This window comes from Neomonachus schauinslandi, chromosome 5 (genome assembly GCF_002201575.2).
Source record: "Neomonachus schauinslandi chromosome 5, ASM220157v2, whole genome shotgun sequence".
In the NCBI taxonomy this organism is placed as follows: Eukaryota; Metazoa; Chordata; class Mammalia; order Carnivora; family Phocidae; genus Neomonachus; species Neomonachus schauinslandi.
Window position 1 is genome coordinate 87556600 of NC_058407.1, and position 25992 is coordinate 87582591.

Consider the following 25992-nt stretch of genomic DNA (forward strand, 5'->3'; position numbering starts at 1 on the left):
TCCCACTGCTTCTCTCCTATCAACTCTAATTATTTCTGCTCTCATTTCATTCATCATTACCCAAAATACATTGTTCTTTTCCTACTCTCCTTTTTATCCTAGTAAATCTTATTCAGACTTCCATTTCCAAAGATCTCATATTCTCTCCATTTGAGGACATTTCTATTCCTCTCTCTCCTCCCTCATCACTGCTCTTCCTCTATTCTACCAACCCCATGACACTGCCTTTTGACATCACACTTGCACACAAAAAGAGAAAATCAAACTTGACTGATTCAGTGAAGTGATTATGGATACACTGTTTTGGGGTAAGACAGATCTTGTTGACCCTCTGCTTACATTTGAGTCATCACTTACATCTGAGTGAACTTTAGGAAGTTTCTAAGCCTCTGTGCCTACTAGTTTTCTCATCATCAAAATGTAGATTAAAATATATCACACTCATAGAAATATTGTAACGATGACATGAGATAATGAAGATCAAGTAATTTCATTGATTCATAGTAATTGTACAACTTGGCTGTTATTGCTGTGTTCTTATATACACACACATATATATTTATCATACACATATATATGTATGCAAAGATAGAGTATTTATCGGCTAAACTGTGACCTCTCTGAAAGAAAATTTCATATTTCACTCTTACTACCCAAATTTTCAAATGCTTGGAAGAAGTAGTAACTAAATAATATTTGGCAAAGTAATATTATTTTATATCTAATATTATTTTAAGGTATAGTAGGTGTTTAGTAGAAGCTAGTTGACTTTTTGACATACGCTTTAGCAACATGTATGACTGAGTTCTAATTCATGCAAGTTAGATAGAATAAAATTGGGAAAGGATGACATATAACCGAATACTTTACTGAATAAAGTAGAAAGGATGTAAAAAGAGAGGCTCTACTCACACAGAAATGATGGCTATAGTACATTACTTCAGATGTATAGAATTATGGAATCATGGCATTGATACATATGCTATTAAGAAGTACAAGAAATACAAGGACACAATATTAATGAAATTATAGTGAAAAGAGGCACAAAACCTCTCAATTTTTTTTCTATAATTTTAAATGCTTGATCACTATTAGCATGTAAGATATTTCCAAATCTGAAAAAAAAAAACAAAAAAATGCTTAATTTTTGAATTGTAAATCTGCCCCCAAATACTGGCAATAGGGGTAAAAAGTTCTAGAAATTATTTTTAAGTTTAATTAAGTGGGAACAACAATGTTTCCTAATTATAATGACAAAGAAATATATGACTTAACCATCTTGACACTAGATGTCTGATGGAAAGAGGAGACTTGTTATCGGGGGCTTAGTCTATGAGTGCCTCATAGTGAGCCTTCTGCTTTGAATAGCTCTCACCCTTCATATTTACCTTACTGGAGTATCTTGAGTGTTATTGGGTTATCTTCTCACCCATTCACAAACAGATTTATAAATTGTCAAGTTCCTTTTCTAATGTCACATTTCTCTTTACCTTTAGTAAATTTTGCTCAAAAAGGATTATTGCTTGATTCAATATGATAAGACATGTTTAAGATAGTTGTATATGCATGCTCCTAATATGCTTTCACATTTTATAGAAGACTGCACAAAATTTCAAGTGAGATGATACACACATTTATTGAGCTTTTTGCAGCTCCTTGCTACTATAAAAAAGCAGGTAAATATATCTATAAATGTGATGTTGGTGGATACTAACACAGAAAAACCAACTTGTATGATTCATTGAGTAACCATCCCAAATTGGACATAATTTGTACATGTTCCCAAACTTGTTCCAGCTTAAGCATTTTTTTGTTATGGCTATCATAATCCCAATAGTGATGAATCACTGAAATATTAGACTAGTGACCAGCTTCACTACACACACACACACACACACACATCTGTATAAATATATATTACTGTTTTGGTAAATTTTTCAGTTTAAATAGTGCCCATTATTCTTGGCTGATCTTGAAAATATTCATTTTTAATTAAAATATGAAAGAATTATAAAAAAACTAGGACTGATAGTAATTCAAACATTGTGGTATCCTATTTAATAATAAAATTCTTATAAATTATGGTAGTGAAAAAATTCCTAGCTGGGCTGAACTGACAGTATACTACTGTTTAAGTGATTCACTGCTCAGCAATATTCTGGTGGAAAAATTTACACTGATCAGAATGGTGGGAAAAGTTTGGTGGGAACAGAGAACCAGAAAATTTTTTTTTATTTACTTGTTCACACTGCTTCCAAGATTCAAAGAACTGAGTATAATTAAACCTCATAATGATTTATGGAAGAAGGTTATAAATCTTTTGCTGGGTCATGTAAATTTTGGACTACATTGTACAACCACTCTACCCTTCATCCAGGCCTTTGATAATAGCATTACTATATGCAGGCACTATTCTCTCTCTCCTCTGTTTCTTCTCTCTTTCTATATATCTATATATCTATAGACACACACACATTCATTTCTATATATACATATATATTTATATATATTCATTGAATCTTTTAAACATTTTATATGGGTTAGGAAATTTTTTTTTTTTTAGTTTTTGATATAATGTTCAATGATTCATTAGTTGTGTATAACACTCGGTTAGGTAATATTTTTAACAGAAGAAGAAACAGCCTATAGAGATTAGGCAGATTGTCCAAAGCAATAGAGTAAGTGGCTTCAAATTCAGCCAGTTTCACTCAGAGCTTGGACTCTTAACACTACTCAATTGCCAATGGTAGAAATGATTTTTTTTTAAAAAGCCTAGCATAATCAGAACCAGTAACTTTGTTCCTGGGTATCACAGTGACAAGCACTGGCTGCGAATAATACAGCATGTCCCAGGAAGGGCAAAACAGAGCCAGATATTTCTCTCTCATAATGGCGAGGAGGTTTACAGCTCACAAAAAGTAAGAGGAAACAATTATTCACTTCCTTCAGGATTATAATGTTTTTTCTCCAAGGAAAATGTGTGCTACTAAGAGGAAGAACATTTTTTTTTTTTTACAAGTAAGTCACATTTACTGGTGAGGGACTCAACAGAAACTGGTGCACCCATGTTCATTTTCTGCACTAGGCTAAAGTGCCTAAGGAGAACATGAAAAGATGCTCGCTATATCCTGAAGAACTACTGGAATTTTCAAAACTCACAAAAGAATCAGAGGGAAAACATTTCCTGTGAGAAGATTAAGATGTTTCTTAAGGTGGGTTGAGGTGGTCCCCAGACTGATTCTCAAGAGAGATTGCAGTAGATTTGGAGGAACTGAAGAGAAAAAGACAAGTCAGGTTCTAAGCACATATACACAGGAGACCCCACCTTATAATAGTCTGTGTTTTCCTTTAATCCATCCCAAGGAAAACTTTAAATTTGCATGAAAATTTTTAGTTCTGTATTGTGATACTGGGAGACTTGAAATTTGGCAAGGCTTCATGCAGAACATCCTGCATCTACATTACAGCTTAGAGTGTTTGGTCTGGCACTGGCTGATGGACAAGCAAGCCACTCACTCTCCTTGTGAGCTTTGGCAAAAAGAGCTGGGCAGGTGATGGCTCTTTTCAGTGGATCAGGATATGGTATCAGTCAACTTGAGGTGAAAAACCCATTTCTTGGGAAGTGTTAGAGAAATCACAGACTCAAAAGGGTGAGTCAAGTAATACTTTAAAGTAATACACGCAACATAGGCAGCAATGATGCTCCTTGTGACATGAAGATATAAAGGAGAGTGTTCTTGTTATATTCAGTTCCATTAAACAAATAATGTTCTTATACACCATAGATTTCCATTTGTTTGGAGTGGCTTACACGCATTAAGTTTGTACAATGTAGAATTCTCTCAAAGTCTCACTGAGCCCTGTGCTTCTAATAACTTGCCCAGTATTGTCAGACCAACAAAAATCAGAAGTTATCATCCTATGCACTTGATAACCCTTTATCAATGTCTTGCAGGTTGATTTAGTGGACTGAAGTGACTATCCTTTTCCAAAGAATAGTCCTGGAACATTCATCCATTTTCACACTAATTTAATATTTCACTTTCATTATATATTGGTGATTGGAAGAAGTGATGAAGTGCAGTATTAAAGGTTGAGAAAAATCACAATCAAAGGAAAGAGGGAACTACCCTCGAAGTGCTTCCTAGCAGAGGATGCTTTTTCCTATAAACAAAGAAATTATCCTCTTCCTATCTGCAAAATCTTACCTTGTGGCTTTTACAAATGGAGTAGGAAATGAGGAAATTAGCAGCAGACATCATTGTTAGTAATTTTATGAATGTATGTGTGTGTGTACTTGTTGGGGAGGTGCAAAATAGGAAACACAAGAAAGAATAGAGTGAAGTATGTCATGGCACTGATCTGTCAACACAAGACTTTAAAAATTGCATTGACCTTATTTCTGTTGCAAGTATTTTAACCAGAACGGTCATTAAAATAGTAGAGATAATCAGCTAAGCAACTGCCCCCACCTTAACTCTAGTTTGTCTTTCTGCTAAAAGTCTCCAGCAGAAGCTTTCCTAGCCAACAAATTACAATTCATGTTACAGAGTTCATGTCCAGAGTTATCCTTGTTATACCTGACTCAAAAATCAACCTGCCATCTATGGCATAATTAAAAATTAAATGTCTCTTAATCACAGCACTAACCAGCAAGATATGGACAGACATAATTATATATTGAAATTGTCTAGTCTCTGCTAATTCCAATATTAAGATATTTCAAAGGAAAAAAAACAATGTCATGTTATATCTCCAATTCATTAATAAGCATGTTTTCTTACCCACTATTCTTCATGCTGTATTAACATGTGACAGGGGTCAAGATTACATCAAATTATAGAAAAAATTACTATAGTTAGCAGTGCCATTTGACAGCTTTATGGGTAACTGCCTTTTTTAAAATTTGCTTTGAACAAGTTCTATTTTTCTCTTTATTTCAGTGTTTTTTTACTCTTAAAATTTTTGACCTAGAAAAGCTAATTTTGCCCAAAATATAAATAATAATAATAATAATAATAATAATAAAATATAATATGGTTGCATTTAGTTTCTTTTTAGATTGTATCATCTTGTTAAATAAGAGAAGGGAGTAAAAAAGTTCCTCGATTGTAAACAAAGAGAGAACTATTTAAAAGATTCAATTTCTTTTTCTTTCAAGGGTGACTTTTACAGTGAATAATTTTTGTTGTCTAGATGTGTGGTCCAATGTGAACCTTAGACTATGATATTAAAACAGATACGTGGCTAATGCTTGAAGGAAAATATTGAATGTAAAATACTAATAATATTTAGAAGGGTCTTACTGACTTTGTTAGTATAGATTAAGGCTCAAATTGATATTTAAAATAATAGCATAATTGTGTTCTGTGCTGAAGAAACTAGTGTATTTGTGTACATATATCTATATAGCTATGTTTATAAGTAGACATACATATATAGGTATATTAAAATAGCTATAACTGCTTTAAAATATATTAGAGGATTATCACAAAGCTCTGGATTTTCATTGTTGTTGATATTGAACACCTGACCATTTTTCATTTGCCATCATTAACTCAGTATAGCTTTTGACCTTAAAAGGGTAGCATTTACATAGGAAATCTCATCTTACCAGGAAGCATGATGATATTCCCCTAAAGGAATAATACATATTGCAAATTACTAGAAAAAGGTCATTATTGTATTAAGTAAAATACTGTGGTTTTTTTTTTTCAAAAATTCAGATAGGTATTAGTTTCTGAATGAGATTACTTCAAAATTATATTTTTCAAGCTTTTCCTAATCTACATAAGTATAAGACTGCTTTAGAGCCCATTAAAAATTGAAAGTTTTATTTGCTAGAGTTTAACAATTTTGTGTGTTTTTAGGTCTGCGTGTATAAGGCATTCAACATGAACCTAGTGAGTTACAAGTGAAGAATCACAGAATCTTTTTGAAAAGATCTAACAGATTATCACTTTTTAAAAGGTTTTGAAACCTTCTTTTCTTGAAGTATTATTATAATAAAATCTCATTGCTATAGTAATGAGAAACAAGCATCACAAATCATGGCATTATGTAGCAGTGAAATTAAAAAAAATATGGGCAACTGTAATTTTATCTAATATTACTTTCTCATTTCTAATAAATATTCTGTAATCTTACATGGAACCTTACAACTAAATTTCAATTTTCAAGGTTTTTGTTGTTGTTGTTGTTAGTGTGGTAATTTTGCATGTATTCAGTGTAAGAATAAGAGGATTCAACTTTCTTATTTACATATTTACATATGCAGTAAATATTTGATAGCTTTTTCAATAGTAATGCACTCAAAAGACTTCATAGTTGAATAACAAATTTCTAAATTGCATAAAAATGTGGAATATTATGCTTAAGAAAAAATGAGCATTTTTAAAGAGTTGATATAAATGAAATAGCACTAAAAAAGCATTGTAACTTTTATCTTTGATTTCCTGTTCTTTAATTGAATGAAACGTACAGACAAATGGACAGTTTTTTTAAATAAATCTACAGTAAATTTAAATGTAAATTTCATTAATCACTTTCATTCCTTCAAAAATATTTATTGTGCACTTTCTGTGTATGAGATGCTGAGTTAGATTGGGAGTAAGTGATAAAATCTTCAGGGAACTCATGAACTAGCGGAGGAGTCGGATATAAAAGCATAGTGTTGGGGCACCTGGGTGGCTCTGTATGTTAAGTGTCTGCCTTTGGCCTCAGGTCATGATCCCAGGGTCCTGCTCAGGAGGGAGTCTGCTTGTCTCTCTGCCCCTTCCCCCTCCCCCTGCTCATGCTTGCACTCTCTCTCTCTCTCTTTCTCTGAGATAAATAAATAAATCTTTTTTTTTAAAAAAGCATAGTATTATGAAACATATATTGTAAGCATCTTAATATGTAGATGCATCCAGTATAATGTTAATTACTACAGAGAGTACTACAATAATCTTCAGTAACTCTTGTACTATGGTGAATCAATTGTTAATACCTGCGAGAAGTTTTTTTTTTAATGTACACAAAAATAATAAGCTGATAATGGGACAAAGTCACCAGGATACTTTATACTTTGAATCGCCACCTTGAAGACATCATCCAAAATCTAGAAAATAGCTCTTATTTCGATTCTAAACATTCAGTGACTTCTTGAGTGGACTGGTGAGAGGGGTATTTGAGCAAGAGGGGAGAATATTAGATTAAATAGAGTAATTTAGAGAAAAGAAGCCATTCCTCGGGCGCCTGGGTGGCTCAGTTGGTTAAGCGGCTGCTTTTGGCTCAGGTCATGATCCTGGAGTCCCTGGATCGAGTCCCGCATCGGGCTCCCTGCTCGGCAGGGAGCCTGCTTCTCCCTCTGACCCTCCCCCCTCTCATGTGCTCTCTCTCTCTCATTCTCTCTGTCTCAAATAAATAAATAAATAAAATCTTAAAAAAAAAAAAAAGAAGCCATTCCTCTAGCATCTTTGTGAAAAGCAACAAATTGAGTTCTAATTTCATTTTGTTGCTTAATTTCACAAGTTGAGAAGGTAAAGATTTCTCTGTATCACTTCTGTAGACACCGCACACCTGATATTTCCTAACCTGTCTCTGTCTTCTTTGGTCTGCCTATGCAATGTTTTTTGTTTTTGTTTTTTAGCTGTTTTTGGTTTTTGTATGATTCTCAAATACCTAATACAAATAACGGTTGGATTTTAAGTGTAAGTATTAGGATCACATTAACTTTAACAAAAATAAAATGTTTCCACAATAGAAGAAACTGATTCAATTTATGACTAAGATTCTGCCCATATAAGCAGATGAGGATACTATCTACTCACTCCTCATAGTCATTACTGATTATGTTCATCACATTTGATTTGCAGCCAGTGATCTGAAATATCTTTAATCAATAGGCATTTAACTAGACACAAACACATCTAAATATTACTTGTTTACTTTTTGCATAAATATCTACACGTACAATTCTGAAATTCACTTTAGTTATTTCATCACTTAGCAACATCTATATTTTACAGCTTTCTAAAAAATTATTTTCTGTTATGGAAGTAATTTTGTTCATGTCTTTGACTTATATCCTTCATTGAGTTTTGATTTCTGTAATTTTCCAGATCTGTGATTCTTATGCCATTATTTTCATCACTTTAAGTATGTTTATGGGCTGCCTATATATCTATGTTTTAGCTATGATGTACGTGAGCAAAAGTGAAGCCTTTCTGGTGTATCTGCCTGTGGTACTAATATGATGTAGGCATATAAACACAGCTACTCACAAACATCAAAAAGTCAATATAAATGTAGTGCTTTGACTTGCAGACTCAGCTTCTCATTTAGACATTAGCAGATAGATAGCTATTCTTTAACAGCAGATGAGGCAGGTCGATTCAAGTGTGTGAAAAGTCACCTTGCTAGATCTGCTCTTCCAGAGAAGATATGTAGTTACAGATTCCACTAGCTGTCTTCAATTTGTTATTCCCCTCATTAACATTTACTTAGCATATGCAGTCAGCTAAACACTGTACTTAAAACTTGCCACAAACAGCTTTAAGTCTATAAGACAAAAGAATTCTGCCAGACACTAGTGTCGAGAAATTTCTCATCTTTTTGTCATCACTGTAGATGGTAAGGAATCTGGAATGAAAGGAATGAAACCTGTGTGTGCGCATGCACGACAGAGAGAGAGAGAATATGGGGCAAATGTAAATGTAAGGAGACATAGATCATTCTAAGGAAGTTCCAAGGACAAGAAACACACGCAAAACTATTTCATATGTTCTCTCTACTCTATTACTTATCTAATCTCCCAATCTCACCCATAAACGTGAAATCAAACACTGACTTAAGTGAATAGAAGACTGGCAGCATTAGAAGTCCTGGTAAAATCAATTCCTTTGCACAGTCACTAAGATCCAGAGAAACTGTATAGGTCAGGAAAAGGTAGTGCAAATAGAAGTGGAAAGAGTTCACATTATTCCACCTTGGCTTGGATGCTGAAGTGTTCCTACTCCTCTCTGTGCAAACTCATGACACTGTTCAATTGCATAAGGTCTTTAGTGGTATTATCAGTGCAATATGAACATAAGCACAATGTGGAATGTCTAATACTTCAAATTACATTATTGGCCATGTATTTATGATCTGAAGGAATTGCCTGTAATACCAAATTTCTGGTATTAACCTCCGTTATGATGCCTTTCTTTCTTATTTCAAGTATTACATACACGTGTCCTCACTCAAATACAACCTAATGAGCCATGTTATTATTGTTTTCTGAAACACACATTTTATCTCTTTTATAATTTGGATGCAAAATTGAATTAATAAGAGAAATGTTTGCTAAGCTGATGCAATTGTTTATGTTCCTTTATCTCCACTATTGATGCAGAAATCTCTGTTAAAATGGACATTTTTTTTAAGAAAAAATGTGAAATGGGCACATTTTGAATTACACAAAGAAATTTTGTAGTTGTCTCTTGTCTTAAAAATTACTACGCTACTATCAGGCATAAAAGGTAGTATAGAAAAATGGTATTAAATTAAGTGAATTCACATTTAAATTGCACAGTATATGTACTACACATATCACATATAATGCATATGTACATAATAAAATGTACATTACACATAAGCCATTTATGACTTCAGTTTGGGAAGAAGGCAGTATTTTTGCATCAGCTCCTTCCCGACTCCCTGAGATGCTCGTGGATGTGGCTTTGCTGTGGCCATCCTTAATATACCCATGTCTCTGACACAGATTTCAACGTCAGCACTGCCAAGAATATGTGGAAGTATGTCAAACTTTTAACATCTACTTATTTGGAACCATCTGAAGATAAATAATAATAGCTTTTTAAAGGAATGTTTGAGCTGTACTTCAGAAATTAATGTGTACTCTATAATTATATGGTCATATAATACCTTTATTAACATATTTTGCTAAGGATAATATCTTTATTTGATTCTGCGTTAGAAAAGGTAGACATTTGATAGAGATAGTCACATATTTCAGCACGTAGATTACTCTTCAGAATGGATTTGGTGGATTATATCTGATAAAGAAGACAATTTTTACACTTTTTCAGCTTATTAGGGCAATTTCAATTTTTTAGAACAAAATATAAGAGAGATGACCTCTAGATCAACCTGAAGCAACATATGAAGGCTATCCTCATTTTTATCTGATTCCATATTTGTGAATTCACCTACTTGCTAAAATGTATTTGTAAAGCCCAGATCAATAGCAGCCGCGCAGTCATCCGTGGACACGAGCAGAGTGGGAAGGAACGCCAGCTGCCTGACGTGCATGTTCTCAGCGGAGGTCGAACAAAGCAACACTCTGCCTTCTTGTTTCAGCTCAGCTCAACTCTCATACCGTAAGCAGGTATCCCCTTTGCAGTTTATTTTGTGCCACGTTTTTCACATTTTTGTGTTGTTTTTGTTGTTGTTTTGTAATTTAGCTATTTAAAATGTCACCTGTTATGCTAAGCAAAGTAAGTCAATCAGAGAAAGACAACTATCATATGATCTCACTCATATATGGAATTTAAGAAACAAAACAGAGGTTCATAGGGGAAAAGAGGAAAAAATAAAACAAGATGAAATCAGAGAGGGAGACAAACCATAAAAGACTCTTAATCATAGGAAACAAACTGAGGGTTGCTGGAGCAGAGGGGGTCGGGGGGATGGGGTCACTGGATAATAGACATTAAGGAGGGCATTATATAAGATTGATGAATCACTGACTTCTACATCTGAAACTAATAATACATTATGTGTTAATTAATTGAACTTAAATTTTAAAAAATGAAGAAAAAAATAAAACGTCACCTGAGCATACATACATAGTGTTAAAGTGTTATCTAATGTTCATAAAGACAAGACGCCTGGAATGTGCCTCACAGAGACATGTGTATTGGATAAAGCTTCATTCAGGTATGAATTATAGTGCTGTTGGTCCTGAGTCAATGTTAATGAAATAACGATATATATTCAAGTTTCCTTAAACAGAAACACACGCAAAGCAGCGTTATATATTGATCAGTTGATGACAATGCTGTGACCAGAGGCTCTAAGGAACCTCATCCTCTACATCTCCTAGGAGCATAGCTAGATATGTGTTAATTCAGTGTTTGTGGCGGCTTTATAGAGCATTACTATAACTACCAAGAATAATGAAAAATGATAAAAAAATGAAAAACGTATTTAAAAAACACACTGATGATTCATGTCAAAAAAACAGAACTGGATTTGAATGCTGACTCTAGCATGTACTGGGCAGTTATATCCGAGATCCTCTCTCCCTACATGTAAAATGGAAATAGCAAGACTTGCCTTATCTCACAAAGTATTCATGAGGTCCAAATCAGACCCAAAAGCACAGCATAAATAAATACGAAAACATCATATACAAACAGAATCATGCGTATGAATGTTCATGGCTGCATTATTCATAATAGCCAAAAATTGGAAATAACTAACTCAAAAAATGTCCATCAACTGATGAATGGATAAACAAAAATAGCATATAGCCATATGATGGAATATTATTTGGTTACAAAAAGGAATGAAATACTGATACATGTCATAACATGGATGAACCTTCAAAACTTTATATTAAGTGATAAAAGCCACATTATATGACTCCACTTATATGAAGTGTCCAGAGTAAGTGAATCCACAAAGAAGGTAGATTAGTGGTAGTAGGGCAGGGGGGCAGAGAGGGTAGGGAGGACTAGGGAGTCACTGCTAATGGGGACAAGGATGATGAAAATGTTTTGAAATTAGGATCACAGTACAAAAGAATAACAAAAAATGACTATAACATATTTTCAATCCTTTTACTAAACTGACCAGGATACAATAACTCTTCCAACAATCTCAAAGTTTCCATTTTGAACTGGAGTCATCCTTAAATCCTAAAATATTATGGTTGCTCAGATCAAAGACTCTGTTTTGGTAGTAATCTGGTGACAATATACACATTTATACAGTATTCCACACATGGCAAATATTTTTAACTAATATTTCATTCAACAAATATTTTTCAAGCACTGACATGTGCCAAGCACTTTATGAAACACTGATTAAGCCAAAATAGAAATGATCTGATTCTCAGAAAGCTTAGATGTATACTTCATCTGGGGTAAGTTATCGGCATTAATTAATCACACAAATACACGTACAATTTCTGCTGAATTGCATGTTGAAGAACGGATGCACATAGCAGTATAAACATTTTTACTGTGATAAAAAAAGAAGCTTTCATGATGAGGTGACCTGGGCTGAGGTATAGAGGGAGAAGTCAAGACGAGAGGTAACCAGGGCAAGAGAAGAGCACCACAGGCAGAAGGGGAAGTGCTGAGAAGCACTGACTCAGGGGAAAAGGTTCAGTGAGTGGGGGAGATGGAGAGAATGCCCTGGTAGAGTTCAGATGGCATGGAGGAGCATGACATGCTGGGCCTAGAAAAGTACAAAGAAGTTTGAGCTTGTAGGGTCTTCAATTAAAATTAAAAAAACTTAATAAAACTTGAAAAAAAAGAAAGAAATGTCTTCATCTCACAAGCCATGGGGGGCCTCTGAAGGTCTGAATAAGAAAGCTGGAGTGATTCGATTTGGGTTTTGGACAGACTATTTATATCACAGGATGAGGAATGGATTGGATAATGGCCAGGGTGGGAACAGATCAATCAGTTTAGAGGTGATAATGGTAGATCAGAGAAGAAATGATAGGGTGAATGCTGCTGGAGATGAAAAGTGGAAGACCTGGGATATTTGAATATGTGAGGATAGCAACTGCTCTTGGAGGAGCAGAAGCAAAATTTCTTCAATTTTGTAGTTGAAGAAATTCAGTCTACAGAGGTTAAATGAGTGTTCTGTGATTACAGAGTCAGCAAGAAAAAGAGTAAGAATTAGAGCCCAGATATTGTGACTCTTATCATTATAAGGCTTCTAAATCCTTCACGGAAGATCCTAAAGTTAGAAAGTGAACAGGAGAGGGTAAATCTAATCTCATCCCTCATCCTACCCCCACTCCCAACACAGAAAGACCTTACTTATCAGTATTTGGAGACAAATTAACCAAGACTCAGTTTAAGATCCAAGGTTTGAATAGCTCCAGTGAACTTTGCATGACACAGAAAGTTAACTATTAAGACTGTATTTTTGTTTTATTTTGTTTTATTTTTATTTTTTCTGACAGGTTCTGAAGAAATGACAGTAGGGAAAGGAGGTTGAAAACAGAGAGTCATGAGATGAGGAAAAGAGCATGAGGAGAAAAAAGAGATACTTACAGCTCATGTGAATATGAGATTTTAGACATTAAAGGAATTTGGAGTTTAAAAAAAGGGGGGACAGGCAATTTTGTATATATTTTCATTTAAATTTTGCTTTTTATTTTTATTTTGGAAGACTTTTAGACCCCCAGAAATATTGTAAAGTTAGTATAGAAAGTCTCCAAATATATGACACCCATCTTCATCTAATCTTAATATCCTGCATTATCATGATAATGGCTGACTTAGCAAAACTAAGAAATTAAAATGGTACAATACTATAACTAAATGCAGACATTGTTTAGATTGGCCAAAGTTTACACTAATGTTGATGATCTAATACAAGGTAACATATTCTATTTAATTGCCCTGGGTTCTTAGTCTTTCAGAATCTGTGACAGATAGTCATGGAGGAAGTTGTTTTTCTATCCTTTATACTTCGGAAAAGTTCTGGTTAGATATTTTATAGAATGTACCTCGATATGGATTTGCTTGATATTTTCTCATCATTCGAATGAGGTTATAGATTTTGGGAAGAAACACCATAGAGATGTTATTTCTTTCCTATCAAGGCAATTTTGTGGTGCATGATAGCAGTATGTCTCATTACTGGGGATGTTAATGGTAACCCTCTTGTTTAAGAGGGTGTCTACCAGGTTTCTCCAGTGGAAAGTTACTCTTTTTTCCTTTCCATACTCTATGGATTAATATATAAAATATATAGTATATATATATAATATAATATAAACATATATTTAACATATATATATGTTAAAATCACTGGAGTAATTAATAAATATTTTGGGGGAAAACTTTGAGACTTGACAAATATCCTGTCTCTCTTTAAACTTTTACCCACTATTATTGGCGTTTATTAGTGGATCTTGCCTGCAGCAATACTTGTTGTGGTATTCGTTTTTTTTTTTATATTATTTTTTAAAGATTTTATTTATTTATTTGACAGAGAGAGATCGAGAGAGAGCCCACAAGCAGGAGCAGAGGCAGGCAGAGGGAGAGGGAGAAGCAGGTTCCCCACTGAGCAGGGAGCCTGATGTGGGGCTCAATTCCAGGACCCTGGGATCATGACCTGAGCCGAAGACAGATGCTTAACCAACTGTGCCACCCAGGCACCCCTTGTTGTGGAATTTAAAAGTGACTTTTTATTTCCCTTAGTCCTTCCACATTTATTAATTACAATTCTATAGGGAATACTATAGGAAGATTCTTTGCTGTGTACTTTGCTGTGCAAAAATTGTATCAGTATGTGTTATTCCTTCAGACGAACACTTGGAAAATGTACAACCTCTTATTTTCAGGAGTTTTCTAACTGGAATTGATACAGCCAAAACTTCCCCTATTGAAATTGATGTGGACCCCACTTGGTCCTAGTTCCACCAGCAAGGCTGGGCACAAGTACTATCTCCCAGATGGCAAGTGCTGAGCCGCTATGGTTTCTGCTGGGGTGGGGAGGTAGACTGGGGACCAAACATAATAACAAAGTAACAGAGCTGAATCACCCAAGATGTTGCCTTCTTCACCTCTGTTGCCTTTGCATTGTGAAGGGACATGATGTGGCCAACTTGTAAAAAGCAACTGAGGTGGCCTTAACTCCCAAGCTAATTACAGTGTCTTCTGGAACAAACTTCAGTAGACTCTACCTGGTTAATGCAAGCAAAGAATTCTCAAGGGCAACAAAAAAAGATGAATGCCCAACCTGGGAGGAGAAAAAAATAGGTTGTTAGCAAAACAAACATACAAAATACAAAATAACAACAATAACAACAAATTACAAGAATACATCTATGTAGGCATGGAATTTCCTGTTTTAATTAAACTTGTTTTTTCTCTCCACTTAGTTTGAATAAATTGTGAAATAGTTGCGATGAAATAGCAATTATTTTTCTCTGAGAATGATGTATTAGGATGAACATTTTTATTCAGTGGGATTCTAGAAGGGCTGCTCATTCTGGGGGTGGAGTTAAAGAATCCAAGAAAGGATTAAGGAGGCCCCTGTGTGGGGTGTATAGGTTTTTATCAGGGCCTATAATGTCTCTATGATGGACTGAATGAGCAGTGTGCAGTGTGCAGACTGGGATGCCATGGGGTGGGGGGTCAATGAAGAGACAGGGGCACAGAAAAGAGGAAGAGATCTCTAAAATGCCACAAGATTTTCTGACACTCTGTATAGCTTCTATTTCTTCAAGGGACACTAAAAGATTTACATTACTTCAGACTTCTCAAGTTGGTCTGATGTTTCTTTGATTGCAACTTTGTTTCAAAGACTTTCTTCAAAAAAAAAAAAAAGAACAAGCAATCCCATTTTATGCGGGCTATTCAAAGATGAGTTTTCCCAAGAACCTGATATGCTTGCTCCCCAAGAGCTCACAATAAAATGGTCCAATTTCATTTATCCATAATCATCTTCCACTACTTCCCTGTATGGCTCTCCACTCCCAATATGTTGGTTTCCTGAGGATTCTTTTACAAATACCATTTCCTTTTTTGAGATACTCTCTTCTGGTGGGTTTTTTTGTTTGGTTTGGTTTGGTTTGGTAATTCAAGTTTTAAACATTCCTCAAGAGAGGCTGTAAACATCATAAAAAACAGACAGTTTTCCTTGTCTTTGTAATCCCTTACAGTGACTAGGGAAAGGACTGGTGTAGAATGGTCACATAACTACATAAATTCAACCCAAACTTAGTTTTCCTCCTGAGGCCTGTCTTTTCTAACAATAACCCATGTTGTTTAATTTTACTCTTTGAATTTGCAGAGAATTTGAGTTTGCATGATCTTTTTCTGCCCATATAAATTTATTGATGATTGGAGATATATTGCCTACATGCCATTATAAAGTAAGTAACTAACTAGGTAGTGTTTGGTATGGCACCTGTCACCTATTAAATATGTACTTTTTTTTTAAATGGCTGAATAAACAATAGACTCTTAGGCAATACTTGTTTACTTGACTTGGAAAGAACACAGATATTGACTGAGTGAGTTCAAATAGGTCATAAAAGAGAAATATTAGGATATCTTAGCATTCAAATGTTACACACCTAAATTCTAAGCCTTCTTTTCCAATAGCTTCTTTGTCTCACTTTGTAGTTCTTCAGTATGACATTTCCTCTCCTTATATGTAGACTTCAAAACTGTTGCAACAAATTCTGTGAGTCATGAAAATTATGAGGCATGACCCCATAAATATCACTAAAGGAAAGCAATTGTGAATATTAGATACCTTTGCATAATACTGTGTAAAGGGTATACTTCTCTGCCTACTCCATAACATCATATTACTCACAAACATCTGTTAATTCTCCTTCCCTGATGTGTACAAAATTCATTTTTTTTCCTCCACCTTTTCTACCCATGTTTGTTTTGGGAGCTCTCATTGGATTACTGAAATAGCACTTAACTAGATTCGCTGCCTCTAGTCTTACCCTTGTCTTACGGATTTTCCTTTTTGGAACCAGACTTTGCCTCTTATAAAGCAAATCTACTCATGTTAATTTCCGTGATTATGTTCCCATATCTACCCATTGTTCTCAGATAAGGTCATTCTAAGTCTATGAATATAAGTTTGACATTTACTTAGAGATGGACAAAACCTGTTTGCTTATTAGTTCAACAGATATTTATTGAGCAACTACTACATACCAGGAGCTGCCAGGCAAATTAATCTACCTCTATCAGAGGACTTAGAGTCTAATTGTTTGGATCTGAATTGTGCTGGCTACCACTTATGAGTAATGTGACCTAGGGACAACTTCATGAATCAGTTTTCTTATAATAGCACCTACCTCATTGTGTAGTTGTGAGGATTAAATGAGAAAATCCATGTGGAATACTTAGTGTCATTCCTGATACATAGGAAGTTATTAATAAATCTTACCTGTTACTATTATTGTTTAAGAAACAGAATTGTCCAAAATCAATTGCAAAGAATGAGATATACATATATACATAATAATTTTTATTTAGTATAAATGATGAAGAAAATGATTAAATTCAACTTAATATTTCCATTTAGTAATCCATAAAACAATAAAATGAGTAAATATAAAATATTTAAGACTATGTGTACCTAAACATAATTTTTATATATTACATATGCCCCAAAGTTATGAATATGTATTGAATTTTTTTTTATCTGCAGAAATAAGAAAATGAAACAGAACAGAATAAAACAAAATGTCCTGACTATGGCTTCACACACATTTGATCTTATGAAGAAATTAAAAATTATATTTGACCATATTAAATAGCTATGATCCATTGCTCAAATGACAGCCAAGATTATCAAAACTTTATAGAATCACAGTCTTAAGAGAGTCCAAGCATAATCAAGGGAGTACCAAGGACCTACAAACTTTCTATAGTTGCTCTCACGCTAATTACTTCCCCTATCCCCATGGAGTTTGGTACCAGAGGCAAGATGAGTTCCCACCTGATGATGAGAATTTCCCTTCTCTCTCCAGTATATTCTACCTCTTCTTTTACCTGCTACTGCATTATTTCACATAGACATTGTTTCTCTTTAGGATTTTTGGCAGAAGTCTTCCAACTGAAGTTTTTGTTTCTTAGTCATTCTCTCTGTATTAAACTCTCCACTGATGGCAGGGGGATTTTTAATGCAGTTTTAAGTCACACTCCTGCTTTAAAACCTTCAGGGGCTTTCCACTGTCTTTGGGATGAAATCTCAGTCCTTCCAATAAAGCATTAGTCACTCATAATTTGGCTCTGGTGACTGGCCAGCTGCATACCTCACCACTGCCATTTGATATTGATGTTACAATCTCTTCAAACGATTTGCAGGTTTCCAAACTTCCCTTGATATTTGAGGTCTTACCCCTCTCTCCTATTCTGTTTTTTTCTTCTGCCTGACAAGCAAAAAACATTATACCTATTTCAAGAGTAAACTTTTGCAGTGATCTCCTTTTCTGACTCCATCCATAGTGAAAGTGACTACATGTCTCTAGAGTGTGAGAGGAAAATATTTTTGAATAGGTTTTATGAGTTTCTCCCCGTAAGTATAATTGAATTGTCTCTTTAGGAAAAAGGATAGGGATATGTGTGTGTACATACGTGCATTAAAGAAGTAAACATTAGGTAGGGTTATATTCCCACATTCCCAGCAAATCTTGGGATGCATTTCCTCATCATTAACATTAAAGTGTATAAATCCAGTCGTGGAAAAGATTGAATGAGCCCATGTATCTCAAGCGCTCAGCACTGAACTTGAAACATAGTAGGCTTTTGGCAAAAAAAGCCTCCCCACTCAAGCTCTCCACCCAATGGGAAGGTCTCTCTTGACTGATTTGAATTTAAAATAAAGATAATTAAATAAAACCATGACCAAGTGGAAATGGCCATGCCTTGTAGCAAACCAAAACAAATTTAGTGGGCACAGCTTGAATACACTTTTGCTCACATTAAAGAAAACGTGACTTCTTTATTTTGTATAAATTCCACGCTTTAACTTAGTAGACCGTTCTTGTAGTCAGTTGTCGGTGGGATTGGAGGATAAAGAAATACCTTTAAATTTAGCCTCTCTGTTTCCCTTTTCCTTTAAGTTTTAATAGTCTCTTTTAGATAAATGCCTCTAAGAAAGTATCCAGATGCTTTGGGTTTATGTGGACTCATCATTAAGGGGGAAGAGAGTCTCAAGTCCCTGTATTGTCCCCATGCTTTTCTCTGGACCTGGGCTCTCTCTGCGGTAGAAGGTCGTCTCTAGACTGATCTCTGGTTCTGTTGCATTGCTACCTTCTGAGATGCAGCTGATCCATGTGAATCAGAGTGTGGTGGCATTTCCTTGCTTTATTAGCCTCTCCTTGGCTTTTACAGAAGCATCCATTCAGCAACTTCCTTTTTCCAGGCTGTGTCTGGGCTGGCCAAAAGTGGCCTTTGTGGTAGGGCCATTTTGTCCCTTGCTACAGTGGACTCATGTTAGATATGCTTGCTTTTAATTGTTACAGTGTATTTCCCTCTGTGGCACTCCCATATCACACAGGTTTCTTTTCCATCCCTCATGGAAGGTGAGAGTGTTGGTTCTCTCTAACATGCTATGGTGTTACTTTTTACTCCAGTACAGCTACCCTGAGTTAGCACGGAGCCATCAGTCTTCCCTCAGCATTCCAAATGAGGATCCCAACAAAACCGTCTTTTGCTTCTGGCTTTTACCACCTTCCATCAAATTACACACACCAAACATACAACACCCCCCAACACACACACTTGGGGATTCTGGCCCAGTGAAAGGAGGTGAGAACACTCATGGTAGAGTGCTTGCATTAAAAAACTCCATCTCCCATATTCTTCCCATATTCTACAATACTATCAATCTTCTACTTACTATAGCTATTGGGTAGGATTATACATTGTTCTCTCTGAAGTGGGAGGTAGAAGAGGAAAGTGCTAGACTTAGCTTCCCTGAAGGATGAGATACAGGAAGAGAAATTGTTTCATTGATAAGGAAACACCATCAGATGACATTTGAAATATATTATCCCCATTACATACATGTGCAAGGTAGTAGAAGAGAGTTCAGGTTATAAAAAGATGATCATGTGATTGCATAGCAAGGCTTTGGATATTAATGGTATATGGGGATCATAGTACTATCAGTTTAGTTATTAACCTTCCATCCGAGTTCAAGCTGCAAATACTAACCATCTAAAAACCAACCAATCAATAGACATGGAAACATACAACCACAGTGAACCTGGTCACTTAGTATTTTTCCCAATAGTTTATAAAATTCTTCTTTTAGTTGGCCTACCAGTTGATAAAAGAGACAGACCCATATGAAGAATGAGCCTTTGCATTATTTTACAAGCTACTTTTTATTGTGTATGGTACACAGCTACAAAAGGTCACAGAACTAATTAGTGGCAGGTTAATGACAAAAATCCAATGCTTTTGATTCACTACCCAACATTTTTTTATCTAGGTAAATTTGTGACTACTTTCTCTTTATTTTTTTTTTCAATTTTACTATACACAGGTTAGAATTTAGTTTCCTAAAATACCAAAGTACTTGACTGCCTGTACACTAAACATTACCTACTTGGAAATCTAGTTCCTATTGGATAAGGCTCCTACAGTGTACTCCTGGAAAACTATTTTTGACTCCTCATTTAAAAATAGTAGTGGTAAATAAAAAAATATAGTCATTGTGATTTATATATGTTTGCTCTTTTAAAGAACAATTTAACAAATAATTTTATAATCATCTATCTTCTACAAACTCAGTGACCTTTACATATTTTTTTCATAAATATATAGGATGATAATATGTACTTTCTTTGGACTTAGCCCTGGTATGGAAATTTTAAAAATCTGTTTAATAGTAAATGTTACTGCGTTTCAAAACATATGTAGTATATTTATTTTGAAATAAAAATGGGTTATTTGTATATATTTGTATGGACTGATCATAGGTAGTAGAAAGTAAAAGGCCATATTCATGTTACCATATGCATGATCTTATGTGTACAAAAAGAAGAAAGATGAAAAGACAAAAAGAAAAACTGTCTGATGTTGAATTAAATTAGAATATAATTATTACTTCATGTCTTCACAAAAGACATTTGTAACATTTAAAATTTCTGCTAATTGCACAAGGTACATTATCATGCAAAAGAATGTTAGTGAAGGTTGAAAAGGACAAACCCAACTATTCTCGTACATCACCATAATTATGCAGCCCCATGTTCGAACAATTACATTTATGTAGACCCACTGTTAAAATCAATGTTACTTGTACAGCTAGTCCTTAATCAATGAAATCAGTCAATTTACCATGGTCACATCCTTCTTCTTAATTAAGACAGTGATATCTCTGGAGCGCAGGGTCTCAAAGAGATAAATAAGTACAGAGGTTGAGAAATGTCAAAGAGGTGACTCCCTGATTTTACTCCTGACGAACTTGGGAGGAAATAAGACAGTTCCTTCAGTTCAGGGAAGCTGCACAATCTTCTAAAGAGATGGCTTAGCATTCATTAAGAAAAGAGCAGGTAGTGGTGTCTGACAGAAATAGCACTAATGAGCAAAGGAGGTTTTCAACATGCATATCCTTCATAGTCATACGCTGAATTATGAAGGTTGTGCCACCTAAGCCAATTTTAATTAGAATGAGCATGGACCTCTTTGGACAGTTAGCCTTTCTTTCCAAAATCCATTTCAATATGGTGTCATTTTGTTGTCATAATCAAAATGGCAAAGTGATGGAATAACCTACTTAAAATGTCTGTGGTGTTAAAGCAGATATGGCAAACATCCTCTAATGACACATGTAATAAGGGTATTACCTGGAGGACGTTGACAGTACACTCTGTTGTCATTGGAGCAGAATAATGATAGAGGTGACAAGAGAGGTCTTCAAAGATCCAGTTTCACCTCTCTGTCCCACCAATGGACTGTAAAAGTGCCATTTATTGGAAAAAAATAAAAGAAAAAAATAGCTCTATTAAAAATAGAAAATGTAGACATATCACATTGATTTTTTATTTCACAAGGCATACTATCTCTGCACTTTCTGGCTGGTATTAGCCATCTCCTATTATCCTAAGAGAAGCTCTTGTCAGACCATATGAAAATAAATGAAAGAAAAACAATACATATATAGCATTGATGCATTTCCCTTAAAAATACATATGATCATTTTTCTAACAAATCCAGTCTAGCTTTATCTCTATAAATGAGATAATTATTCAAGTCAAGTATTTATGGAAAGAGAATTTAAAATAAAAACTTAACTTCGTAATCCAGGCATGATTATATAAATATGAACACAAAGAATTGATAATCTGTTTTATGTCTTCCTGGTAGCAAATAACAAACACATTGCAGAATTATGTGAGACAATTAATGTATAATGATGCCACAAATTTGAACAAGTACCCTCTATCATATTTATCAGCCAATATTAACTGAATATATGCTGAAAAATTTTTATCAATAAATATCATTACCATAAGTTTTCTCTTTCTCTTTGTCTCTTACATTTCATACTCGAATAAATACATACACTTTTAAATGCATAAAATTGATTGCTCTTAAAAAAGGAAAGGTATGCTTATATCATTCTATAAAGTCTTCTTTTTGATTTAATTTTATAACAAAAAGAAAGTGACTGTAAAAATCAGAAAACTTAGATGTTTTTATACTTATGTCATTGGTTTTAAACCAAACTAACTTAGATCAAAAGTTATTTCTTAGATCATGCAAATTTTAATAACAATTCAGTTGTGTGGCATTAAATGCCTGGGGGAAAAATTATTTAGGAGTGTCATTCTCTCTGCTAGCATCAAAAACCACTCATAGGGAAAGACCCCAGCCAGTTAAAAGGTAATGATATCAATAAGAATTACATACAAACTCAAGAGGCCTTATATATAAATACCTAAGTAGTAAAAGGGTGGTCGGTGGCTAGGATATTTACCTAGCAAGAGACTCAAAGTCCTAGGACAACTCTGATAAAAGCTTTTAAGCGGCAAAGAAGGTAGGATAGATTCGAATGCATTCAATAGAGTGCACTTGAATGGAAAAAAGAAAAAAAAAAAAGCAAGAGAGGAAAAAAGATTTAGCAATTTAAGAGTCAGTGATTAAGGGCCACCTGGGTGGCTCAGTTGGTTAAGCGGCTGCTTTCAGGTCAGGTCATGATCCCGGGGTCCTGGGATCGAGCCCCACGTCGGGCTCCCTGCTCAGCGGAGAGCCTGCTTCTCCCTCTCGCTCTGCCTGCCACTCTGCCTACTTGTGCTCTCTATCTGTCGAATAAATAAATAAAATCTTTAAAAAAAAGATTTTATTTATTTATTTGAGAGAGAGAGAATGTGAGACAGAGAGCACGAGAGGGAAGAGGGTCAGAGGGAGAAGCAGACCCCCCGCTGAGCAGGGAGCCCGACGTGGGACTCGATCCCAGGACTCCAGGATCATGACCTGAGCCGAAGGCAGTTGCTTAACCAACTGAGCCACCCAGGTGCCCATATAAATAAAATCTTAAAAAAAAAAAAAAAAGAGTCGGTGATTAAATAACTTGTAAATTGTTAACATCTGTAAAAGTAATACTTTTTGTAATTGTAATCTAGGTATATTTTTCTTCCACTGTGATCTTTATGGTAAAGATAAGGAGTCAATGATAAAGTAATCTAAAACTTTACCGTCCATTGTGAATCACATATATCAACTTGGGACTGACTAAATAGGTAGAGCTGGCTCTAAAGACTTTTTTGAGTAGCCATCAACCATGTGGAAAGAAAAAAAAAGAAGATTCTAATCTTAGAACATACTGAGAGCTGAAAACTTAATTTTGAAAAAAGAGAAAATAAAATACAACCTGTGTTCATATATATGTATATTTATACATACAGACACACATATATGTGTGTCTATACGTATACACACATATGCACACTTCTGTGCTTAGAATTTTAAAGCTAGACACCGGTGTATAATCTATCTCTACCCACCTTCACCACCTAGCAACAGAGGTAGACCCATGTTATTTGTTAATTTGAAGATGCTAAGTGTCTATGAGAGGAAGCATATGAATATGTTGCTCTACTACACAAGGAAAGGCCTATTTAACTGTCAATCAGGCACATTTGTGTTAGTAATAAATTCATATTTAAATAATTAGTTAAAGTGCATAGTTAAGTAGAGAGCAAATTATAAGCTTTTATAGGATTTAGAGATATAGCATCATATTTAATGGCTAGATTTATAATTTTCACAAGAAGAGACTGGATAAACCAGTTTATGTACTTTGGGCCCTACTGTGCTCAAGTAACGTAATTTTTGAAGCCAATTCAAAATGCAACCTCTGGAATACTTCTTTAGACAGGCATGCATTTTAACTTTCTGCAATGAATTTTGCTCCTAATACAAACAGAACCATCATAAAACAAATAATCATAAAACTATGATTATATATATATTTTTTTGTGATATAATTGAACAATATTTGATTCTATGACTAATCAATCCCATTCACACTGGGGGAGAAGTTTTTTTTAAACAGAATTTTTTTTAAGATTTTATTTACTTATTTGAGAGAGCAAGCGAGCACAAGAGGGGGGAGGGTCACAGGGAGAAGCATACTCCCCGCTGAGCAGGGAGCCCAATATGGGACTCCATCGGGGCACTCAGGGATCATGACCTAAGCCAAAGGCAGTTGCTTAACCAACTGAGCCACCCAGCAGCCCCGGGGGAGAAGTTGTTTTAAAGCCACTCAAGAAATGCTTGAGGGAAGACGAAGTCACATTAGGCAAAAGAGAGACATACCCCCTCACTCCACACTAAGGAATCATTTTCGGCTAAGGGATGCAGCCATCATGGGCAATGCTGGAAGGGAATCCGGTTGGGCCACTGCTATTAAAAAAAAAAAAAAAATGATGCTTCTATTATATAGTATTCCAGGCTGCTGGATAAGTCCCCTAAATCTTTCCCTCCACAAAAGTGACAGTTCCTAAGAAAGCCATGCATTTCTGTTCCTTAGCAGCTTTAGTCCTGGACAGGCAGAAAATGATATTCTCTCTCCCTGAGGAGTCTGCTTAGCAGGGATCCTGCCTTCCAGGAGAAGAGAACTGATTATTTCCATTCGTCTCCTTTCTCTTTTTCATCTTGTTTTCTCTTTAGTAAATGCACTTGAGGAGTCATTGATTATTATTATTATTATTTTTTTGTGTGTGTGTGAGTGTGGAATACAGTAACAATAGCATTTTATCACCTGGTACTATAATACCAAATTCACTTACATTGTATTTCTCTCTGAATAGACTCTTCTTCCTTCCTCTGTTATTCCAATGCTGGATGTGTACCTTTTTACTGAGGATCTTTATCTAAAGACAATAGGTCAGATTAGAATAATCTGAGGATGATATTGAAGCAGATGCTGACAATATAAAATGGTTGGTTAATAATAACATAAACACTTGTTGAATAATTCTCAGATCCCTTGTTGATTATAACTCATGGTTACAATGAACCAATTATATGTACAAGTAAAAGGAAGCTAATGGTCATATTTTTATCACTTAAAAACTATTATGAGACAAGAAATGGCTGATTATCAGTATCAAAGAAACAGAAATCCTTCAGAAGTTCAAAAGCTAATCGACATGAAAACAAAGATGTAAGAAATGTATTTTATAAGCTTATTAGCTCTTGTGTGAGGCCATAATATAAAAGAAGGTGAAACTATAGAATTATTTAAGAACAACATTGAAGTAGATTAAACATATCAATTTTGTTCTGTTTTAGAGACAAGCAAACGTAAACAACTTCTTTCTAAATATCAACATTGAGAATACTAAAGAGAGAATTTTCTAACTGTAAAATTGGTGACTTAAGTGAATTAGTGCATCTTTCAAATACATCTTAGTCATCAGAAGTAAGAAAACTTCACCACAGTATTTTCAGTCTTCCAAAAGCCATCCCATCACGGACCTGTATCGTGTTTCTCTGAGTTTTCTTATTGGCAATACCTTCCTAGTGCTGTCACAAAGGGAATGGTTGTTACACTGGTTCTTTTTTTTCTTTTTAAGGCTTTATTTATTTACTGGGGAGAGAGAGAGACAGCGATAGCGAGAAAGAGCAGGAGCAGGGAGGAGAGGGAGAAGCAGGCTCCCGCTGAGCAGAGAACCTGATATGGGACTCGATCCCAGGACCGCAGGATCAGGACCTGAGCTGAAGGCAGACACTTAACCGACTGAGCCACCAGGCTCATTCA